The sequence below is a fragment of the Rhagoletis zephyria genome, unplaced genomic scaffold (assembly GCF_001687245.7).
Source record: "Rhagoletis zephyria isolate East Lansing unplaced genomic scaffold, Rhagoletis_zephyria_1.1 Rzeph_scaffold_00558, whole genome shotgun sequence".
Taxonomy (NCBI): Eukaryota; Metazoa; Arthropoda; class Insecta; order Diptera; family Tephritidae; genus Rhagoletis; species Rhagoletis zephyria.
Window position 1 is genome coordinate 82,166 of NW_016157642.1, and position 18,665 is coordinate 100,830.

At 35.7% G+C, this 18,665-nt stretch overlaps 1 protein-coding gene and 1 long non-coding RNA gene across 2 annotated transcripts in view; one reads left to right on the forward strand and one right to left on the reverse strand.

Annotated features, from left to right (window-relative positions):
• The window catches only part of LOC108360343 (uncharacterized), a 164,416-nt gene that overhangs the window by 13,039 nt on the left and 132,712 nt on the right, over window positions 1–18,665 (reverse strand). The window lies entirely within an intron of this gene.
• Window positions 16,276–16,808, forward strand: LOC108360346 (uncharacterized). Its single transcript, XR_001847092.1, has 2 exons — window positions 16,276–16,681; window positions 16,739–16,808. It is a non-coding gene; the product is annotated as an uncharacterized LOC108360346 (long non-coding RNA).

An 18,665-nucleotide genomic window follows, 5' to 3' on the forward strand; every position in this document is an offset into this window, starting at 1 on the left:
ATAGTGCCGCCTAATAAAGTTTGAAATAAAACATAAACTTAAGTCTCGCGTTTTATTTGGCGCCCGAGCAGGGACCGCGTGACAAAGTGACGCGGACAAATGAAAAAAATATAATAATAAATAAAACATACTATTGGAACAGGCCCCTTAGTAGCGAGGAAAATTTTTATCCTCGCAAAAAGGACGGACCGTATAGTCCAGCCTACCAATAGCGAACAATTAGAAGAAATCATAAAATATAAAGTAAAAAGTTATAAACAGTTAGCAGTTAAGGAAAATCGTCAACAAATATAAAGCAAGCAGTTATAAACAGTTAAGACATACAGTGACTTTAAAAACTATATAAAATTAATAAATAAAAGCAATCATCTTTACCCCCATCATCTTTACAATAAAAATAGAAAGCAAAAAATAGCAACACAAAAAAAAAGTTATAAACAATTATAAACAGTTAAGCTCTAAGTGACTTTGGTAAAAAAAAGGAAAAAAAATATTAATTAAAATAAATAAATAAAAGCAATCATCTTTACCCCCATCATCTTTACAACAAAAAATAGAGAGCAAAAAATAGTAACAAACAGTTAAGCTCTAAGTGACTTTGGTAACAATATAGAATAAATAAATAAATAAAAGCAATCATCTTTACCCTCATCATCTTTGCCCGTCATCTTTACACCCATCTTTATCTCCATTGTGGAAAACCAGTAAGGAATGATGCAGATCCCGAAGGAATTATTGTAAGTTAAAGTAAGAAAGTAAACTAGCATTAGGAAAGAAATTATTGTAAACAGTAGAAATATAAAAAGAAATTATAGGATTAAAATTACTGAAACAAATTTATTTTCACAAAATGAGTCAGGAAGAACAGATAGCGGCGACTCTGTCGAGGCTTAATTTACAAACATCCTCTTCCAATTCCCCAACCACTTTTACCCCTAGCCAAAAAAGGGAATTGGCATCCCTAATATAAACCCACAATCAGAGGAAGAAGAGGAAACTCCTGTAGATTTCAGTAGTAACATAGAACAATCTGAGAGAGTGGCAGATGTAGTGAAATGCCTGAGGGAATTTTCAGGCAAAGATGGTGAATTTAGTTCCTGGAGGAAGTCAGTAGACAGAATACTATTAATGTATGGAAGGAATAAGGATACCCAGAAATATTTCGCAATATTACATACAATTAGACATAAGATCGTCGGGGAAGCAGACACAGCCCTCGAGTCTTATAGGACTCCTTTAAACTGGAATAAAATTAAGAAATGTTTGATGTTACACTACTCAGACAAAAGAGATGTGAGCACCTTAGAATACCAGATGACAACCCTTGCCCAGAGGGGCAATACGGTTGAGGAATTCTATCAACAGGTTTATCAATACCTATCACTAATTTTAGATAAGATTGATTGCCTTGAGCTAGGTGAGGAAGCCCTATCTGCCATGACGGCAACTTATAGAGAAAAGGCACTCGATACCTTTATACGGGGACTTAATGGAATTCTTCCAAGTCTGCTAAGTGTACGTGAACCAACCAGTTTACCGCAGGCTCTCCACATGTGCCTCAAATTGGGAAATATGAATTACAGGACAATCCACGCAAATAACATTGGGCGACTGGCAAATAATCCTAAGCCCAGTAACCCTAATCCACCAAGAACATCGTTATTTAAACCACAAATTCTACCTTTTTACCCAGAGCTTACAAATACTCACAACCAATCCCAAAGACCAATTGCTTACCAGCACTATGGACAGAATCGCAACTTTGCCACCTTGCACCCCAACTTTCGACCACCTCTTCCACAACAAACTGGTACTAATTCCCCTCTACAATATCGCCACTACGTCACGTCACAGAATTACAGGCCACCTCTTCCACCTAAACCCCCAACACCTATGGAAGTTGATCGGTCATTACAAACCAGGCAAGTCAATTACCAGAATAGGCCGCAGTATCAACAAAATCAAACATCTAATAGCAAACCACAAGCGTTCACCAATGGAGTGGCAAACGCTAGTGGGCATCCAGCCAATAAAGACCACCGTCTCAAAGTCTGCACACCGCTAATAAAGTGCAACGTATTTACAATGCCGAGGCTATAGAGAGTGACCCACTAGACTGCAGTAACGACATTGCAGAGTATCCAGAAGAGAACTACGAATACTGGCAGGACTACCATCTGGAACAGAACGAAGAACAAGAAAAAGTCGAAGCAATCCCTAGCGATAATATAAACTTTTTAGACTAAACCCCTCCTCGCTGCCATATTTCCCTTATAGGATGAGAAATGGTAACGAGTTGAAATTCTTACTGGATACAGGCTCGAACAAGAAGTACATTAGCCCAACTTACATACGAAATCCTATCCCAAATAAATCCTTTTACGCTAACTCAGTTGGAGGCCCAGTAAAAATCGAACACCACGCAAACATTGATATATTCGGCGAGGAATTGGGGAAAATAAAATTCCACATCCTGCCGAACCTAAAGACATTCGATGCCATAATAGGCAACGACACGCTGAAAAACCTAAATGCAGTGATCTTCACTAATGGCAATTGTTTCACTCTACTCAATAAATATAAATATCCCATCCACCAACTTCCAATAAATTCCATTACACATACCATCCTACGGCTTAACCATCTGAGTCCTGCGGACAACGGAAAGTTAAAACAACTCTTGGACTCATGTCCAACCTTATTTTCCGAGCCAGACAAAAAATTAACCTTTGTCACCAACGTTAAAGCGGAAATTAGAACTAGGAACGATAGGCCAATCTATTCAAAAACATATCCATACCCTATGCCTTTAAAAAAGGAAATAGACCAACAAATTGATGAATTGCTGAATGATGGCATCATTCGTCCATCAAAGTCTCCCTACAATTCTCCAGTATGGATCGTTCCTAAGAAACAGGATGCCTCTGGTCAAAAAAAATATCGTATGGTAATTGATTATCGTAAATTAAACGAAGAAACCATACCAGATAAATACCCCATTCCAGATATTACCACTACTTTATCCAATTTAGGAAGAAATAAATACTTCTCGACTATAGACCTTAAAAGCGGATTCCACCAGATTGCCCTAAATGAGGCAGATATCGAAAAAACTGTCTTCTCAGTCGCAAACGGGAAATTTGAGTTTACGCGGCTACCATTCGGCCTAAGAAACGCACCAGCTATTTTCCAACGCGCCTTAGATGATGTTCTAAGAGAACATATTGGTGTCCGATGTTACGTCTATATCGATGACATAATAATTTTTAGCAAGACCAAAGAAGAGCACTTCGATAATTTAATCATTATTTTCGACACTTTGGAAAGAGCTCAATTAAAAGTGCAATACGATAAATGCGAATTCATTAAAGAAGAAATTGAATTTCTCGGCATTATTGTTGGGCAAGATGGTATTCGCACTACACAAAAAAAAGTAGAAGCAATAACTAACTTTCCCCTTCCCAAAAATGTCCATGATTTACGATCCTTTTTGGGAATGACAGGACATTATCGTAGATTTATCAAAGCTTACGCAGAAATCGCAAAACCACTCACTGAACTACCTAGAGGAGAACTGGGACGAATTTCTAAAAATCAATCCAAGAAGGTCCAATTGAATCTAACAACCCAACAAGTGGAAGCAGTTAAACAACTAAAAAATTGCTTAACATCTGATGATGTAATACTTCATTACCCTGACTTTGAAAAGGCATTCGAGCTCACCACTGACGCTTCCCATTATGCTTTAGGAGCCGTACTCTCCCAAGAGGGTAGGCCAATATGTTTTCTTTCAAGAACGCTTAGCAGAGCAGAGGAAACTTTTGCAACCAACGAAAAAGAGATGCTAGCGATCATTTGGGCTCTGCAGTCACTCAGGTGTTTTCTTTACGGATCAAAAAAAGTTAAAATATTTTCCGACCCCCAACCATTGACCTTCGCTCTCAGTAACAAAAATACCAATGCCAAAATGAAGCGATGGAAAGCGCAACTAGAGGAGTATAACCACGAAATAATCTACAAACCCGGCAACACAAACATAGTTGCAGACTGCCTCTCGCGACCACCAATGGCAAACATAAATTCAATTACGGTCCATAGTAGCGATAGCTCCTCAGAAAATTTAATACCCTCTGTAGAAGCACCTATTAATGTCTTCAAAAACCAAATTTTTGTCAACGAAGGTTCAGAATCCTCATACAAGTTCGAAATAGTTTTCCCAATGTACCATAGACATATCATTACCGAAAGAACCTTTTCGGAGGATTCACTTAAGTCAATTTTAAAGAGACATTTGAATCCTTCGGTGATAAATGGCATCAAAACAACGGAGCCTACTATGTTAAAAATTCAAGCCATTTTCCCCCGACACTTTGCTAATTATAGGATACGGTTCACACAGCTGATTGTGGAGGATATCAAAGACACGGAAGAAAAAAACCGAATTATAATAGAACACAACCGTGCCCATAGGAATGAAAAAGAAAACAGATTGCAAATATTGGGAAAATACTATTTTCCTGCCATGGCAAACAAAATTAAAAAAATCACAAAACTTTGCAAAATTTGTAAAGAAAACAAATACGATCGGCACCCGAACAATCCAAGACTGGGCGCTACACCCCTACCCGAATATGCTGGACATACCATTCACATAGACATATTTTCAACAGACAAGCACAAAGTGCTCACCTCTATTGATAAGTTTTCCAAATTAGCAGTAGTAAAAAAAATAGATGGAAAAAGTATCGAAAGTATAAGGAGGCCTTTAAGGGATATAATATTCTACTTTGGGGTACCAAAAGCGATTGTTTTTGATAACGAAAAAACATTCAATTCGCAGCCTATAAAATTCATGTTGGAAAGTGAATTCAATATAAAAAATTTTACTGCACCACCATATAAAAGCGAAGTAAATAGTCAAATAGAAAGATTCCACTCAACTTTGGCAGAGATCATGAGATGCTTAAAACACGAGCACCCTGACAAAAGTTTTGAAGAACTTATGGAGTAGTCCGTGAATGAATACAACCATTCCATCCACTCGGTTACAGGGAGAAAACCAGTTGATATATTTTTTGGCAGACCTTCTTCATCCAATAGTAACGAACGTGAAGAAACTAGGAAACAAGTTCTTAGAAAACTTAAAATAAAACAGGAACAGGATCTTCAGTATCATAACAAAAATAGACAGGAAGCAGCTGACCATAGTCCAGGACAGAAAATTTTCGTTAGACAAAACAAGAGATTAGGTACCAAGCTTTCTAAAAGATACAGTCAAGAAAAATCGTCCACAAAGGACAGATACGAAACTAAATACCTAACACACATTCTCTGTATTTCTAGACTATTCCTTTCCCTCAAACTTCTTCTGTGCAATGGCTTAGTCGAGGTGCTCGACTACTCTCAAGCAGAAATCGTTACCATCGAGAATGGCATCGGAAAGGTGCAAACAGGTATCTACAGAATCCTCCATTACATCAACCTAACCGAATATTCCTGCATCCTGGAAGACATAAATAGCCACATCATAAGAAATATTCCACCTTCCCATCCTCTACACCCATTCATTGCAGAAGAAATAAAAGTAACTAATGTCACCATCAGACACATAGCACCAAAAAATAGAAGTAAACGACCAATAAATTTTATAGGATCAGCCCTGAAATGGGTCGCAGGAAACCCTGACCATGATGACCTCATGGCTATCAATAGTAAATTCGATGAAGTTGTTGAAAACAACAACCAGCAACTAATAATCAATAGAAACATTTTTATATTAACAGAGCAATACATCTTACCAAGGCTAATATTATAAATAGTTTTATAATTTCCAGCCAAGAAGCTCAGAAAATTAACGAGATATTTATAAAAGAAAATATGACATTTGGATCATTGGAGGAATCGTTGAATTTTGCTGACGTTCAAATCGCTATGAATGAAAGTTTAATAATCTATGTAATAAAGATACCAAAAACGGAAGACCAAATATGTAACTGTATTCTAATGAAACCAATAAGTAGGGATGGAAGGATCTTGAAACTGAAGTTTGAAAATGTGTTAAAGTGTAGAGGAAAGTATTTTGGAATTTTAAAAGATTGCAATAAAATTAATAATGTAAAGATATGTAAGCAAGATCAAATCAAACATTTGGAAAATGGGAACTGTATTACAAATTTAATTAAAAGTAAGCCTTTCGATTGCATTGTGACGAATAGTACCCATGTCAATAATATCGATGAAATAAAAACAGGGCTAATCTTGTTAAATAATTTTAATGGAAATCTGACCAACAAAAATGTAACAAGTCACGTAAAAGGGTCATATCTTGTAAGGTATTTCAACGAAACNTGTAAGCAAGATCAAATCAAAGATTTGGAAAATGAGAACTGTATTACAAATTTAATTAAAAGTAAGCCTTTCGATTGCATTGTGACGAATAGTGACCATGTCAATAATATCGATGAAATAAAAACAGGGCTAATCTTGTTAAATAATTTTAATGGAAATCTGACCAACAAAAATGTAACAAGTCACGTAATAGGGTAATATCTTGTAAGGTATTTCAACGAAACCATAAAGATTAATAACCTAAGTTTTACTGCTCTGGAAGCACATAGCCTGAGACCGTTGCCTCCACTAATCCAGCATTCGAATTCACGCTCAGAGTTTGAGGAGGTTCTATCTCTTAAATTCATGAAGGAGCTAAATGTTAGGAATATAAAAAAAATAAGTTCCCTAAACCTTTCGGTAAAATCCAGTATGGTTACACACTTTGGGATATTGGCCATAATTATAGCCATAATTGCAATATTTAAATGCAAGAGGAGCAGAAGCTCCGAAATAATCATCCATAAACCACAGTCCATACAAATGCCGGAAATACAAAATATTCGTCACCGGAGTCTTAACGACATTCCACTTTTTTAAAAATAGCCCAATCGGGGACGCTTGGAATTTCGGAGGGAGGAGTTAATACCATACTTTGTTAAAGCCATTTCTACACAATCAGCAAATTATCATGCGATTCCGTTCCCACACAATTCCACCGGCAAAACGCTCGCATATTTTAGGATCATATTGCAACCAAAAATGCAATTGCACGCGCATTCGCCGTCTTAGCTAAGGAAATTAAACACCTTAGTTGAGCGAAACACGCGCAACTAACAAACCAAACACTTCAGGTGAGAGAAACACGCGCAATCCCCATTCTGCTGACCAGGCATCTTTGGTCACGTAGGCCGGCTCAGGCTTAGGTTAGTTTGTAAGCGGTAGCTTAGAGATAAGTTAGTCTTAAACTCACTCTCGAGCGAAAGGCACATAGTGCCGCCTAATAAAGTTTGAAATAAAACATAAACTTAAGTCTCGCGTTTTATTTTATATACTTTAAAATTATATAGGTGTAAATATTCCCTATTCTCCCAATATTTGGTAAGATTTTTCCATTGTTCGAAAAATTCTTTTTGCGAAATTGTGCAAAAAGAAGCGGAAAATCAAAATATCGAAAATTACATATATTTGCAAAGTCACGCGAAACAATTCAATTATGTATTAGAAATCTACATAAAATTCTCTAAAACACTCACACTTTGTTTTACTAATAATCTTTAGCATCTACATTTCAACGAAAATTTTTTTATTAAAAAAGTAGGAAAATACCAAATAAATGATAAATACCTTCACCTAAATATTCCATGGCACTTAATTAATTGATTATAGTCAAAATAGTAACACTTGATTTAATGGGTTAAGCGCCAAAGGCAACTAAACTGATTAGTCAGTACCAGGCTTCGGAAATTTCTCACTCACATTCTCTCACGTTCGCGATCGATAATATTCAAAATCAGTTTTTGCATCCATACATATTCTTATTCTATTTACGTGTGTATATTTTCGGTTTCTTATTAATATCCTTATAATGGCGAATCGAAACATTTAAGAGAAATAAAAAATTGATATGTATTGTTTTTTCTGCTTTTCTTTACTCTCAGTCTTCACCAGACGCCCACTTTTCTCATTAGTCAATCTTATCCCCACTAAGTTCCATTTATTAGATATAATAAATAAACGCAATCATTATAATAAAATAACATAAAGATAGACCATTATACTGAAAAGTGTACGCTTGGAATATACTTTAACTATACATATTTGAGCAGTCTTTAATAAACATGATCTGTGTTTCTGAGACATGGTTTAGTGATCTTATTTCTGACCTTCATTGCTGCATCAACAATTATAATGTGGCTCGGAACGATCGTAAGCACAAAAAAGAGGGCGGTGTGGCCATATACTGCGAGAAATCTCTTAAAATCAAGCTTCTTGCTAAGTCTGCAGGTTCTGATACAGAATTTATAATTTCAGAGGTTTCCGACGGTATAACCAAAGTTTTGATTTCATGTGTGTATAATCCACACAAATGTTTCATGTTAGATTGTTTCTTCGCTGGATTGTCTGTATTTTTAATAGATTATGAATGTTATGTTATCTGTGGTGATTTTAATGTTAATTTACTTGTCAATGACTCTAGTAGTATCAAACTGCGTGATCAAATCTCAGCAGCTGGGCTATTCGTTGTTAATGAATTAGCGCCTACTAGATATGCAAACAACTCTAAACCTAGCCTTTTAGACTATTTTATTATCTCTGACCTGACCTATATTCTTAAATTTTACCAACTATTTTTTATATCTGACCATGATTTAAATTTCTGTACTGTTGATGTAGTGTTTGAACGTTCTGCAATTTGTGTTGCTTTCTCGTATCGTGATTTTCGTTCGTTAGATAATAGTGCATTGTTCTCTGATTGTTCTTCTATTCATTGTAATGAATGTTGGTATTATGAAACGGTAGACAAGAAGCTCGAATACCTTAATAATAATTTAACTATCCTGTTTGATCGTCAGGTCCCCGTCCGTACTGCAAACGTTATTAATAAATCCTGCCCTTGGTTTAATAAAAAAGTAAGTTTCGCTATAAAGAAACGCAATAAGTTGCATGCCAAATGGAGAAGGTCGAATACTGATACCGCGTGGCATGCGTACAAGACCGCGCGAAATGAAGCCACCGTTATCATTAAACAAGCTAAAAGGTGGTATTGTAAACAAAAACTGAATCCTTCTCTCCCATCTAAAGAATTGTGGAGCAACTTGAAGCATTTAAACATACATGGGAAAAATAAAGTGCAGTGCAAAATTCACCCTGATCTATTAAATGACTTTTTTATTGGTTCGGAAAACTGCAGTAACTCTACTATCTCTGATGATACCCCTTTAGATGCTTGTATAACTTTAGATTCTTTTGCGTGAGTGAATGTGATGTACTAAAGGCAATTATGGCTATTAAGTCGAATGCTGTTGGTGATGATGGAATATATTTAAGATTTGTTAAAATCGTGCTCCCATTTATTCAGCCCTATTCTGCATTTCGACTCGAATCGAAATTTTCTCCGTTTGGCAACTTTGGTATTCTGCGCTCCGTTTCGTTTCGATCAATCTTCGAGATTTACGATTGTACCTATTCTACATTTCGATCGTAGTTACGTTTTTCTAAGTTGGAAATATTAAAATTTTATAAAAAAATTAAGTGAAATATACTGTGCATGATTGTAAAAGTCATCATAAATGAATTTTCTCGATTTCTGTGTTTTCCCGAGCGGTAATACGGGCAATACGAAAAATTGGCTCAAATAATAGCAACCAAAAGGGATATTGCGCGACGTTTTCAAAGTGGAAGTCCAGGCGTTTTTGTTTACATTATCTATAAATAAGACTGTGAAATGCACTGAATACAATTTATTCTTTTTATATAAAATTAATAGATGTATGCACATAGATACATACATACATAAAATGTGAAGTTACATAAAAAAAGATGCTTTTATTATTGCACTCGTTTTTACTAACTTTTTAAAAAGAGGTGCGTATGTTGTCTCAAATTCGATTTGCTATGGAAAGATAAGCTTTGTCCTTCCCCACCTCCTGACGGCTTTCAAAACGGGATTCTTTGCGTTCAAATCTTCCACTCTGTAGTAAATGCAATGTTGTGGAGTGCTCAAACAACGTTTATAATTTCACTGACTTTGAGCGATGAGTAATACAGTTCAAGATGAATTTCTTATGACTCATCTGAAAAAGACCAAACATGTCCCTAAATCTCCGCCTTTCAACTTCCGCATCAGCAATCTGGGAGTCGTTCTCCTCTTCAAGCAATAACGCCGCGGCTAAGGATTTCATTCTTATAATTATGTTTCCACTAAATTAAGAGCAAACGAAATTTTATTTTTAATTACAGTTATGCTAGATATATTTAGTTATTTTAAAATATTTACAAACTTTAACTTCATATGCTGTTATAGTTTGGTGGCAAATATTTCTTTGTTTTGTTTCGATTTCACACGTTCCTAGGCAAACAGCTGATTTCGAAAGATGTTTTCTCTCTTCCTCTTCTTCTTTCGTTTCGATCGTAACGCAGGATTCCTAAGTTCGATTCCAGCGGAGCGGAATGCGGGAACGTAATCGAAATGCAGAATAGGGCTGATTATAAGTACTCTTAGCCATATAATAAATCATTGCTTCTCTAGTGGCCGTTTTCCAGATGCTTGGAAAAAAGCAATTGTTTTGCCTATTCCTAAAAAATCACTTGCGTCGAACCCTTGTGATTACAGGCCTATACATATGTATCTTACCAGCATATTCTAAAGCGTGTGAGTTTTTGATGGCTGACCAAAGCTCCATGTACATTCAAAAAAATAATTTGCTTTCTCCTTTGCAGTCTGGGTTTAGACCCAAGTATAGCTGTGCCACTGCTATGGTTAAAATTTTTGATGACATTAGAATGCCGTACGATAATGGAGATCTAACTAATCTATGCCTCTTAGACTTTGTTAAGGCATTTGACTCAGTCAACCACTCTTTGTTATGTCGGAAACTCAGGCACTACTTTGCATTCTCTAATAGTTCGATAAAACTTTTGTCTAGCTATCTTAAGGGCAGAGTTCAACGAGTTAAAGGTGAGAATGTTTCTTCACAGTTCAAAGCTATCAAAGCAGGTGTCCCTCAGGGATCAATCCTTGGTCCTCTATTGTTTAGTATGTTTGTAAATGATGTATTTTCGGTGTGCAAATATGTAAATGTCCATGCGTATGCTGATGATATTCAGCTGTACCTTTCCAATCGTGTAGGTCTCGTCGAGGATATATGTTATAAGGTTAATAGTGATCTGTACGGTATCTTGTGTTGGGCGCAGAGGAATCTTTTATGTTTAAATGCTGCTAAGTCGTATGTCATGCCTATATGTAAAAGTGTAATAGACCCTACCAACATTCCACCTCTGTGGATTGGTACAGCCGCCGCCCTCATAACCACTGAGAAAATTAGGAACTTAGGATTTATTGTAAATAATAAGTTAAGCTGTTGTGATCATGTTAATAAAGTAGTAAGTAATGTGTATGTAACTTTACGTAGGCTAGGAATGTCTGCTTCGTTTACGCCTCAGGAAACACGACGCAAACTTGCTATGCAGTTAATTTTGCCCCATTTCACATATTCCGAAATAGTTTATAGCAAACTTGATTCAAATGCGGTCAGCAAGTTGAATGTAGCTTTCAATAACGTAACACGGTATGTGTATGGCATTGGACGATATGCTCATATATCACCATGGCGCGATAAAATTCCTGGCTGCAGTATTATAAATTTTTTGACTGCAAGAAACTGCATTTTTTTGTATAAATTGTTAGAGTGCAAAGTCCCGCAATATTTGTATGAAAAGCTTTAACTAACCAAATCACAGAGACATAACAGCTTGGTTGTCCCTAAATATAATTCGCTTACTTCCAGTCGACTGTTTTTCATTAGCGCTGTAAGGCTGTGGAACTCGATTCCCGAAAGTGTTAAAGCTTGACTGAATAGAAGCAACTTCAAAAAGTTAATATTTCAATACTTAAGTGGCCTTGATATGTCCTCTGACTACAAATAATATTGGTGTGTACCTTTTTCCTTTTTCTTTCTTCTTCTACTTATTCTCTTTCATTATCCATCTCCTTTTTCCTCTTTAATCATTTACATTTGCTGTATTAGTATTAAGTTTACATTAAGAACTCATATATTTTAGTTTATATCTTTTCTTGGCAAATTATGTTAGTATAGATTATAATTCTTTGCTGATGTACATATAAAAGACTGAATTGTCTTAGTTGTACAACAATTTTAAATAAATAACCCACTAGAACTTGAACAGAGATCTCCCTATGTGAGCAATAAAAGAATACTCCCTTTGGTCTGATTTCGGAGCAATAAGAAAGATTTGTCGGTTTTGACCTCTTTGTAGCTTGTAAATGATCCATGAGGCATGATTTGAGAGCAATAAGCAAGGTTTTTCGGTTTTGTCCTCCTTTATTACTCGCTTAGGTGCAAAGAGAGATGTCTCCCAAAGCTAACAATAAATTAACGTTCCCTGATACATGATTTCGGAGCAATAAGCGAGATTTTCGATTTTGAACTCCGTTATTACTCACTTGGGAGCAAAACGAGAGATTTCATAAAGCGAGGAATTCAGGAGTATTTGTTTCTCGAGATATTGGAGCAATAAACTCTGCAATTAACAACAATTTTTTATTTTAGGAATTAACTATCACAAAAGAAAAAACAATATTGAAAACGAATATTTCAGAAAATATAGACGAGAGCGCAATAATTTTAAATGGAAGGCGAATGTAAATTTTAAGTTAGATTACATATGTATTTACTAAAGTATTTATTTCAACTTATTGCAAATTATTTTTAAACCCAAAAATGTTTTGCAGGTTGCATAAAAATTTACTACGCCAAGACTGTCCTATCTTTCTCGCCCAGATAATATATGTACTCGATATCAGGGGTTTAAGGATTTGAACTTAAATGTATCAACCAGCTGGGAAAACTTTCCGCATATACTTGGGGCGCACGTATCATAATTTTTGTTGTTGGAAGTGAGAAGGAACTACTTCGTACCACTTATTCCAAAAAGTATGCCTGAAAGCTAAACACTGAAGCCTTTTTATCTGACTGTTTCCCTCGGTGTATATTATAAATACATACATATGTATGTACATGATATATGTAAAGTGTTTGGCCGGTTTGTAAATTCTTATCTTTGAGATGTTTTATTAAAGTATATTATATACATATATATATATTATAAAAATATATTATATTACGTATTATTGTACATATATGATTGACGATCGAAAAATTATATAAATGAATTAATCTAAGAAGCGCGTTTAATATCAATGTAGTCTCATTACTACATTAGGAGCAATTTTGAAAAATAGGAGCACTTTCCATTACTATTTTAGGAGGTTGCGGAATGATTTTAATAGGAGCATTCCTTTAATGCTCATTTGGGAGGAATTTTGGATCTAATTCTGTGTGCTATCTTTCATTGTTTCTTTGGGAGGCTTGTGAGAGATTATTGTAATGGTACTCCTGTATTACTCGTTAAGGAGGTTTCATGAATTATATTTCTGTATGCGTTCCCTGATTGCTTATTTAGGAGATCAAAGGGATTACTCGCCCTCCTAGGACATCCCGTGTTAAAGGGAGCATACAAAATAACACGGTTATACACAGAAGTATAGGGAGCAATGGGGAGTAATCGTAAACTAGCAACGAGAGGTATCATCGAGCAATCGAACGATGATCCCAAGTTCTACTGGGAAATAAATAAATAAATATACGTATGCATTAGGGCTCGTAAAATTATCCGACTATTCGACTAATCGGTTAACCGATTATTCGATTCGTAACCGTTCGCATGCTTATTATTCGGTTAATGGTATTCGAATAGTCGCCCGCCTTCGATTATTCGAATAGTTGCTTTGCTTCGACTACTCGAGCATTGTAGCAAATCGAATTTCAGCAACCGAACTTTCAATGAAATTTCTTTGACAAATGAAAAAAAATTTATTTAAATATATACATGCACACATATGTATGTATATTCAGATACAAAAAATTAGCGGACGCAAAAGGAGCTGGGTTTGGGATTTTTTCGAAAAAACAGAGGACGAAAGGAAGTAACATGTTCCATATGTGGTGCAGTTTTGTGCTACACCTCCTCCACATCCTCACTGAACAACCATTTAACAAAAATCCATAACAAAAATCGCGAAAANAATTCGGTTAATCGATTAACCGAATTGCCCGAGCTCTAGTATGCATGTATTTAATTTATATGTACCCAGTAGAACTTGGGAGCATCGTACGATTGCTTGGTGAGTACTCCCTTGGGAGTATACGAATACTCCCCATTGCTCCCTATGCTTCTGTGTATAAGCATGTAATTTCGTATACTCCCTTTAACATTGGATGTCCTAGGAGGGGGAGTAATCCCTTTTACCTCCTAAACGAGCAATCGGGGAGCACACACAGAGTTATCATCCCACAAACCTTCTAATGGAGCAATACGGGAGTACTCCCATAGTTACCTCCCAAAAAAAAACAACAAGGGAGTGCACATAGAAAACATCCCATAGTCCTCCCGAANAGTCCCTTTTACCTCCTAAACGAGCGATCGCGGAGCACACACAGCTCAGTATATCCAGTAAACAAACTTAGCTATTTTTTTCTCGCCAAGTTTGGTCCCCATAAAGGACTAGTGTTGCAAGCAACGTTTTTTCGGCAATTAGGGTGTTGTGCAGCTATTTAATGTGGTGAAAATTATTTAAGCACTGGGGAGATTTATTCACATGGAATTGGAGATTGGGCTAATAGATTTATTTTAAATAAATTGTGAATCTGCAAAAATATCTTTTCAGCAGATGAATATACTTTTTAACCTTTTTCCCGAAAATTTACATACAGGCTCGAAAATATGCGAGTAACATTAGGTTTGTATAGTAACAGTAACATTGCAGCGAGAGCGTAAAAGCAAAATAGAGCGTTAAAATGTGAAGAAGAGAAAACTAGCAGAAGAACTTATTGAACACAAAACTAGCAAAAACTTGCAAGTGAACAGTTGTTGCACTGCTTTGACAATCTGCTGTAAACATTTTACTATTTATAAATCAGTTTTAAACTCTTTGCTTTACACACAAGCACTTACACTGTCCAGTACATCATTAATATTATGATTTCCACTCATTTTACTTTTGTTTGTGCCAAGGCGAATCAATATAAGGTGATAGCAGGAGTACAAAAACAAAAATTTACATGTATTTTGTTTTTGCTTTGGCGGCATAAACTGTCAAAACCTGTAAGTGTGTGTAGAAATTCAAACAAAATTTTTCAATTTGATATCAGAAGCCGTGCGGCGAAACACATACACAAAATCAACTGAGCTAGTAACACCACCTTTTATATATTCTTTTGACATTTATTCTTCTTCTTCTTCTGCTAGCTAATTTCTGCTAGTAATAATTTCACTAGCAAGAATTTGCAGCTCTCGTGTTGTTACGCTCTCGATTCAGTGCTCTCTTGCAAATATTTTGGGTTATCATACACTTTTCTAGTAAAAATTTGCAGGTTCCAGTACAAATTAGTACTGACTATTGGTAACTATACAAACCTATTCAAATATCGTCGCTTGGATGGAAAATTGCCGGAAGTGTCAAATTGACAATTTGTGGTTTTTGGATATCTTCTTTAGTTTCCGAGTAATTGACCAAAATGTTTTCGGATATTGGGTACAAATTGCGTTAGTATTGCTGTCGTACTAAACTAATCAAGATCTTTCAAATAGAGTTATCTGTTCTTCTTCAGTTTCGGACATATTCAGCGTTATCATGAGTTTCATTTTCTAGAACCGGGTCACTTTTTCACTTTTCGTTTGCGTGTATTCACTACGGGTGGATGAAAAAATTGTTGGCGAAATTTTGTTCGGCGAAACTCACGATTAGGCTGATTAGTAAAAAGTATGTTAATTTATAAAAATTGTTATCACATTTTGGCGTATATCATTAAAAATGACTGCAAATTTTTTGACAAATGTCGTATACGATAAAATTTTATTAAACTCATAAATGGTTGACACTAAACTAAAAAAAAATAAGATAATTTAAGAATTTCATGAGCTAGTACATAGCATTCTCCGACCTTTGGAGAAAATCTGTAGTCGTGTTTCTGAGAAATTGCATTCCAAACTTCAATCGTGAGTTACCGAAAGTAACTTGTGACAATCCTTTATCCAGGGATCTACATAAATTATAATTGTCATTATTTTTGCAGTTGGAGTATATGCCAGACGAGTAACAGGTATATACATGCAAGTATACCTAAGTTAGCCGTTGAGCTTGTATATTTATCTCTCTCTAACGCATTAATTCTATATACGTCAGTACCAACGCCTCACTAAATTATGTCTAAATTTAATAATGGCTCTATGACAAAATATTCATGGAATTTATTCGTAGATTTTTATTTACTTCATTTCATACATTAGTATTGATCTGAATGTTTTTTACTAAATACCAGGAATAAATATTTAATAAACAACTATTTCATTTAAGCTTAACCAACTTTCAGTTGCTCGGAGCTAGTTTTGGAACGCTCATGAAATATTTTCATGGACGGTAAATGCAACCCTGGGTGCATCATTAATGAGCTGAAAAACCAAAACAAATAATTAAATAAGTGCGTGCGTCTAAAAGTTTCGGAACAAATTGTGGATTAAAGCCTTTCGAAAGTGATAAATAACGTAAAAAGTGATTATATTAATATTGTTAATAAATCGAAGTTACTAATAATGTATACCCTTTCAGGGAAGATGCCGAAAAGGTGTGTATCCAGATGTCCAGAACAAGGATCCTTGTATAAGTTTCCATCGGAGGGAGAAATGCCAAGGTATGTTTTTTATTGAGTATAAATTTGATAAAATTGTATGAATAATACTGGACAAAGAAGAGCAAACGGCTGGATTCGGTGTTATTAGTATAGACGGGATTTGAATGTCGCCTTAATTGAGTATGTGTGCCTCAGGTTTGCCCACGTGGTTGACATTGTTTTGATTCCAACTATGAGGATCAAATTAAGTCTTCACTCATAAATAGTTGTCTTTAATGAGTTGCTCTAGGTTACGCCAGGCTGAGATATTTCATAAGATTGTCTTTCATAGAGGTTTTTCTTGCTCTACTTTATGTTTCATGAGCCTGCGCTAAATGTAACTAGAGCCACTTAGAGTACGATTTTCAGCATCAGCTTTTTTGATGGATTAACTTCGAGCAAGCACAAACACACACCTTACAAAGCGTTCCCACGACAGTCGGGTCTACGTAACCGGAACGACCGAGCTTTATATCTGGCCAAGGACTGTCACTCCAGCAACACTCCCCAAAAACCCTTTGGGGAACTTGTATGCTGCTACAACAACAACACACCTTACAAATGACAAATTGAACTGTCGACCAATCAACTGTTTTGAGAATTTCTGAATGAAAAGTGTTTCATGAGATGTTTCTATTTCTATTCAGCTGTAGCTTGAGCTGCTCTGCACTTTTTTCGATCCCATTAAACAACTAATGTAGATAGAAGATCATAGTTTTGTTTGAGTGTTCTTTATATTTAACATCAACAAATTCTGTAACGAAATTTGTGTAAAATTCATGGTTAGGCGGGCATGCGTGTCTAAATGACCACCAGTCTTAAAAAGCTGAAAGTGCATTTTTGAGGAATATTTGTATTGGAATAGATATGTAGATATTAAAATGAGGTGGACACCACGACCTAGTGATTTATTGTGCCCTTGAATCTTCACAATACTTCCTCTAAACCTAAATCCCTCAGAAAAAGCTGCAGCGCCTTAAGAGGTAGGGAGTGAATGAATGGGCTTAGTTTGTGGCCATATCGAACCTGGGCTTATCAAACAGGATGAAAATATGTAGTGGTGTCTCATAGGGCGATTCGGGAGGAATGTGGGATGTTTTTCTATGTGCACTCCCTTGTTGTCTTTTTGGGAGGTATAGGGGAGGATTTTATGGGAGTACTCCCGTATTGCTCCCTTAGGAGGTTTGTGGGATGATATTTCTGTGTGTCTCAGTATATCCAGTAAAAAAACTGTGGTGAAGTCCTTTATGGGGATAAAGTTTCCAGAGGTGAAATTTTAGGTAGTACACAATTTCTTACACGCATGGTTGCTTTTCAGCACTCCTGAAAGAATCTTAAGAAATGTTTGAAAAAAATGTTCATATAGTACATAAATTTTTGAAATAAATACCATATAATGTATGTACACTGGTTAATAATATCAAAAAGTGTATTAGAACCACCATTTAATGTTATATTTGATACAAATTAATATTGCTGCCCCGAACGCTCAGCGCATTGCCACTGAAAAATAGATGTACTTAAAATTACATCCCTGGTCCTTGTTCTTTCTGTATCGCATCGTGGTGAATTCACATTTCTTAGAAATTTGACAACAAAACAAAACAGAGGGAGTATTTTATTTACTAATTTTTGCGATTTCTATTGTTTAATGTAAATGTATGTCTTTTTAGGATATGTTTAGCCAACAAAGAAGGCGCTTTTGGAAAATGGAGTTATTAGTAATGAAGTAGCGGGCATATTTGGAAAATTATGCCTATGAGCAGGCTGGAATTTGGGAAAGTAAGTGCCTGCTTGCAGCATATCTATGTATTAAAAAGTATTTAATTAAGTTGTTTAATAGAAATGTTATAAATCGAGTGGCTC